Here is a 6,389-nt window from a genome sequence, read left to right as displayed (position 1 = left end):
GCCCAATGTGCAGCTGGATCCCAGGCCCTGAGATCATGCCCCCAGCTGAAAATGAAGAGGCACTGGTCCAACCGACTGAGCCACTTAGGTGCTCCAGTAATGTTTTTTAAAGTAATCTCTACACTCTATCAACGTGGGGCTTGAACTTGCAGCCCTGAGATCAAGAGTCCCATGCTCCACTGAGCCAGCCAGGTGCCCCTAACTATACATTTTCTTTATGTGTTTTTCTAATATCTGTGTTATATTTTACAAAAAGAGGGCTTCTGGTTTTTGCAACTGGTAATTTCTGATGTTTTATTGGTTTTCCACAATTTATAGGTTGTTTCCATCTTCTCCTGAGAGCAGGGTTTTTTGTTTTTTAAAGTTTATCTACTTATTTAAGTAATCTCTACCCCCCATGTGGGGCTTGAACTTGCAACCCTGAGATCAAGAGTTGCATGATCTTCTGACTGAGCCAGCCAGGCGCCCCTGAGAGTAGGTTTTGATAAAGAGGAGTATGCAGGAAGGGGAGAATGAAGAGGGAGGCCATTCACAGGGAATAGAAAGATTAAGGGGGGATCCCTGGGTTGCTCAGCAGTTTGGCGCCTGCCTTTGGCCCAGGGCACGATCCTGGAGTCCTGGGATCGAGTCCCGGGATCAAGTCCCACGTCAGGCTCCCGGCATGGAGCCTGCTTTTCCCTCTGTCTGTGTTTCTGCCTCTCTCTCTATGTCTATCATAAATAAATAAAAGAAAGAAAGAAAGAAAGAAAGAGAGAGAGAGAGAGAGAGAGAGAGAGAGAGAAAGAAAGAAAGAAAGAAAGAAAGAAAGAAAGAAAGAAAGAAAGAAAGAAAAAAGGGAGGGAGGGAGGGAGGGAAGGAGGGAGGGAGAGAGAAAAAAAAAAAGAAAGCTCCCGAAAGAACAAAGAAAGAAAGGAAGAAAAAAAACAAAAAGCAATCTCCCGAAAGAATCCGACGCAAGAAAGAAAGAAAGAAAGAAAGAAAGAAAGAAAGATTGATTAAGGGGGCATCGAAGTTTAACAGTGCTGGCTTCAGGTTTTATTTAATAGAGCCCCTGCCTCACACACTTGTCTTCCTCTCCCATTTCTACTCACCTAACACCATCCCATCCTTTGTTTTCCATGTTTCCCCTTCACATTCCTCACTCCTTCTATACTCCAGGATTACATATGCTTTGCCTCTATTTGCCTCACTTAATTGCTGCCAAACCTCTTTCCTTTTTGGGGGCTCAGTGAGGAGCACTACCATTCCTCCTGGGTTTTCTGGGAGAGTTCAGATCTCAAATATTCTTTTTCAGTGTTCTCATATACATACCAATGCTCCCCAGATCATGCATTGATTTTTAGGGGCAGACATCTGGGAGACCTTTGCATGGTTAGAATGGCTCCAAAGAGTGGTTTCGAAGACCTGCCTACTGCAGAACGATCTTTAGATCCAGGGAGGGAGCAGACAGGGGCCCCTGGCACAAAAACTGTCCATGTGGTTTGGTTGTTCCTATTTCCATAATGATCGTGGCCCTTCCCCCGCTGTTGTCTATTATTAACAGATCCAGAAACTTGATCAGGGCAGTAGCAGCAGAGGGATTTTCTGGGAACCATGCCCAGGAAAGGCCCAGAAGCCCTAAATTGAAATGAAGGGGCAGCTGGCAAAGATAGAGTCCTAAATACTGTCCTCTCCCGCTGCCACCCGGACATACCCAGATTCTCCTCCTGATACACAAGGGAGATGCCCTACACATCTTGCTTCTTGGGACTAGAGAGTCAGAGACCAGTTCCCCAATCCATCCAGCCAAACTACTCGAACTTCTGAAATGAAGTTCATCTTCTTTGTGGTAGAAAAATGCAGCTCAAAATATTAAATTCCATTTAAAAAATCATCATCAATATAAGACCACTTGTGGAATTAAATGCCAGGATACATAATTTCAAAAGACAAAATATAGAGCAATTCCTCTGTTCTCACATTAAAAACAGAAAACCAAGGGGAATGAGAAAAAGGAGGTATAAAATTTGAGAACAAGATGAGGGAATAGGAATAAAAAAATACAAATGGTGTAATAGTCCATACTGCGACAAAACTTTCAGAAAAAATCATAAAACAAAATACAAATATGTGCTATTTGTAAGGGGCATGTCTACAAAAAAGTGTTATTAAAAGGTTGAAAGTTAGGGACGCCTGGGTGGCTCAGTGGCTGAGCACCTGCCTTCAGCCCAGGGTGTGATCCTGGAGACCCGGGATTGAGTCCCGCGTCGGGCTCCCTGCATGGAGCCTGCTTCTCCCTCTGCCTGTCTCTGCCTCTTTCTCTGTGTCTCTTATGAATAAATAAATAAAATCTTAAAAAAATAAATACAAGGTTGAAAGGTAAAGGAACACATTTGGAAGGGAGACTCCAGTTTTGTCCTTAAAGACGGCTTTGGATGTTTTGGCATTTTGCATTTCCATACAGATTTTGGAATCTGCTTGTCAATTTCATAGGAATAAACCTGCTGAGATTTAGAAGTGAGTTTAACCAGATCAATTTGAGAGAACTGGCATCCTTACAATATTGTTTTCTAATCCACGGAGATGATGATATATCTTTTCATTCATTTATGGAGGTGTTTATTTCAAGAATATTTTGTTTTCAGTATAAAGGTTCTGCATTTCAATAGATCGATTTGATTTCTTATGCTATTATATTTTTATAAGTTTTAAGTAATCTCTACACCCAACATGGGGCTCAAACTCAACAGCTCGGAGATCGAGTCACACACTCTTCCTACTGAACAGCCAGGCACTCCGTTATGAATATTTTTGAAATTCCATTTTTTGTTGTTGTATCTAGAAACATGTAATTGATTTTCTTCCACATTGACTTTGTATTCTAGGACTTTGCTAAGTCCATTTCATTCTAAGAGTTTGTAGATTTTTTTTTTTTGAGTTTGTAGATTCTTTTGGATTATCAATGTACAGTCATGTTGTCAGCAAAATTTTCCTTTATAATCCTATTTTCTTGGTTTCACACAGGCTTCGACCAGTATATGTGGTTTGCATGTTGACTGTGATAGTGGTGTGACAGTGGACATCTTTGGCTCAATCCTCATTTCATGGAGGAGGATTTCAGTATTATTTTATTGAGAGGTTTACCACAGGGTTTTTGTTGATACCTTTCATTATATTTAGAATGTGCCCTCCTATTTCTGGTTTTCAGTTTTTTCTTTTAATCATGAATAGGTATTGTATTTTATAGTATTCTTTTGTGCATCTATCTAGACAATTATGATTTTTCTCCTTTATACTTTTTTTTTTTTTATGAGAGAGAGAGAGAGAGAGAGAGAGAGGCAGAGACACAGGCAGAGGGAGAAGCAGGCTCCATGCACCGGGAGCCCGACGTGGGATTTGATCCCAGGTCTCCAGGATTGGGCCCTGGGCCAAAGGCAGGTGCCAAACCGCTGTGCCACCCAGGGATCCCTCCTTTATACATTTGTTAATTGCCTTGGTTACTTTTCAAGTATTGAATCAATTTTTTTTTTTTTACAGTAAACCTAGATTAAGTATGGCGCATTATCATGTTTATGTATTACTAATTTGATTTGCCTGTTTTTTCCAGGAATTTTACATCTACATTCACAGGAGAGTTCGGGCCCCTGGTTTTCCCATGATATCCTTGATGGGTTTTGGTGGACCTGTTCCCTTATTCTATAGTCTCTGGAACTTCATGAAAGATTAGCGAGTGTAAGATAGGAGTGATGTCCTTTTGCTCTTTTTCTAAGGTCTGCTAAGGGTTTATCAAGTTTATTGATGCTTTCAAGGGAATGACTTCCCACTTCATTGATTTTCTTTCTTGGACATTTGTTTTCTAGTTCATTGATACTTGCTTTTTTGGAACTTTCCTGCTTCTTGAATTTGCTATCCTTTGTTTGACATAAAAACTTAGATCATTATGTCAGCCTTTCTTTTGAAACATGTAAATTTAAAGTCATATTAAGTATCACTTTACCTGTATACCACAGGTTTTGATATGGTGCTCATCTTCATTATTCAATTTTTTTCTAACTTCGCTATTTCTTCTGTGATTCATGGGTTATTTAGAACTGTACTGCCTGTTTTTTAAAATTACTGACTGTCCAGTTTTCTTTTTAAAACTGTGTTCACTGAACATTATTTTAATTCTTAAAAATTTTCTGAGGCTTGATGGTCTATGACCAATTTCAGTAAATGCTTCTGGCGTCAAGAGAATGTGCACACTGTTGGTTTAGAACACAGTGTTCTATTTGTCAATTAAGTTAGGTTTGTTCATTGTGTTGTTCAACTTATCTGTTATATCGGCTTTTGAAATAAATGTATTAAAATATTTTTAAAATATTAAATTCCATGGCATTCAGGAATTTCATTTCATTCTCTGCTTCCCTATTCCAAATATTTCCCTTGGGCTTTTGACAGCAATATCTTTGCGTATCTCCCCCTTCTCAGCCTTTGAGCAGCAGGAGTAGTGAGCAGAGGAATGCTATATATAAGTAAGGAAGGCATGCTCTGAAGGCTACCAGTGCCTTGCCTTGCCCAGTTCCACTACTCAGTCATAGGCCCTCTGATGCCTTGGAAAAGAGCTGGAAGCAGAGGTTGGCTCTGTCTCACCGAGCGCCAGAAACAGGCATGGAAACTCTGGAGGCTGTGCTAAGCCTTGAACCTCGGAAGGAAATGAATATTTAAGTCTGTGATAAAATGTTTCCAGCACTACCTCTTCACTTCAAGACTCTCCAGAACTACATTCTGGCCACCATAATCAGGAGTGAGGTTCTGTTTAGGCAAAAGATGTTTTATCAGATAAAGGGTACCATCCCAGCCTCTCAAACAGCTTTTATACATTGGCAAGACTCTTCTTCCCAAAGGACCTAGCCACGAGGGAACCATCATTGCCCTCTTGGCAGAACAGCATGTTCGTGTCAAACAGATGGTAGAGGCAGGGGTGACATGGATCATGTGACCAGAGTGCCTAGAGATCTCTATATTGACAAAATCAAATCCCGAGTTGAAAGGAAAAACTATTTTTATAAAAACAGAAACAGGTTTTATTTCAATCCTGTTAGGGAGTGAGAGGGATGGAAAACAAAAAATGAAGGGAGGGGTCTCTTTATACACACATGACATCAGGATCAACTACAAGGAATAATACCCATTTTCATCCCTCCCCCAACTCCTACGTGGGGTCCAAGGCCAGCTGAGAATAGATGGAACAGGAATTAAGACAATATTGGCACAGCAACATGGCCAATGCACCAGAAGATGGAGAGAGAAGAGAATTCCTTTAGGGAGCAAGGCCTTGCGCCTCAGCTGCTTCCCCAGTGGAGGGGGAATGAGAAAACTTTGGCTCAGCAGGAAGGCAGTTGGCAAAAATCAGAGATCCCTTAGCTGGACGCTCCAGATCACAAAACTATGGGCTGAGGGAAATCCAGACGTCTATCCAGTCCATGCTGTTCTCTGCTTTCTCCAAGACCTCTTCTCTTCAGGCTTGAGACTGAGAGCTGACCTGGTTCTCCTCTTCATTTTGGAAGACCGGGGAGTAAGTGCTTATTCTACCCTTCTTACCTCTAGGCTACTCGAGTACTAGTTTCTTGGCTCTAGAGACAGAAGCCAACTAACAAGTCCGGCTCCCTTTGTGAAAGTCGGCTTGAAAGAGCCCTTGAGCTGGCAAAACTGCCTCTGCAAAGGTTTCTCTCAGTTTGCTCCTTCTAGACAGACCCTCCCTAAACTTGTTCGGGAGATGTGGACAGAAAACACTTTGTCTCTCTCTAGAGCTGGATTAAAAATCCCATCTTTGACTGGAGGTGGGATTATGAGAGAGAGAGAGAAAGAGAGAAGATGTTGGCAGGGGGAAGGACTGGGGGAAAGCAAGGCAGTGTATACTGCATTACAGATTCAAGTCTCTGGATTGTGAAGTCATCTAGGGCTCCAAATGAAGGGGGATTGGGGATTTGAGGACTCAATATGAACAAGTGGAAATATCTCAGTGGCAACCCTGTAATTCCCATAGACCAATAGAGAATGTGTCCCCCCCACCAAAAAAAAGACTAAGTGAAGAAGCAGAGTCCAACCTTCTGTCTTAAATCTGAATAAAATAAACTCATTCAATTAATACCACTTCAAGTACAATCATGAACCCCAATGGAACCGCAGAAATTCATACTAAAGAATGAGATCAAGTAGCTTGTCATCTTGATCCCGGCGCCTTCCCCTTAAACAGTCATCTGAGACCATCTCTCTGAGGACTGGAATTTAAAGAAAGGCTCGCTGCCACCTCTCCTCCCCCAGTACAGCACCCTTCCAGGACAGCCTGATGAATTAAGACGTCTGCTGAAGTTGAATAGGAGGGACATGAAAAAGGGGAAAGCACTGAAATTTGGAAAAGCTAGCAG

The sequence above is a fragment of the Canis lupus genome, chromosome 37 (genome assembly GCF_011100685.1).
Source record: "Canis lupus familiaris isolate Mischka breed German Shepherd chromosome 37, alternate assembly UU_Cfam_GSD_1.0, whole genome shotgun sequence".
NCBI lineage: Eukaryota > Metazoa > Chordata > Mammalia > Carnivora > Canidae > Canis > Canis lupus.
Note: the sequence above shows the minus strand (reverse complement) of the source record.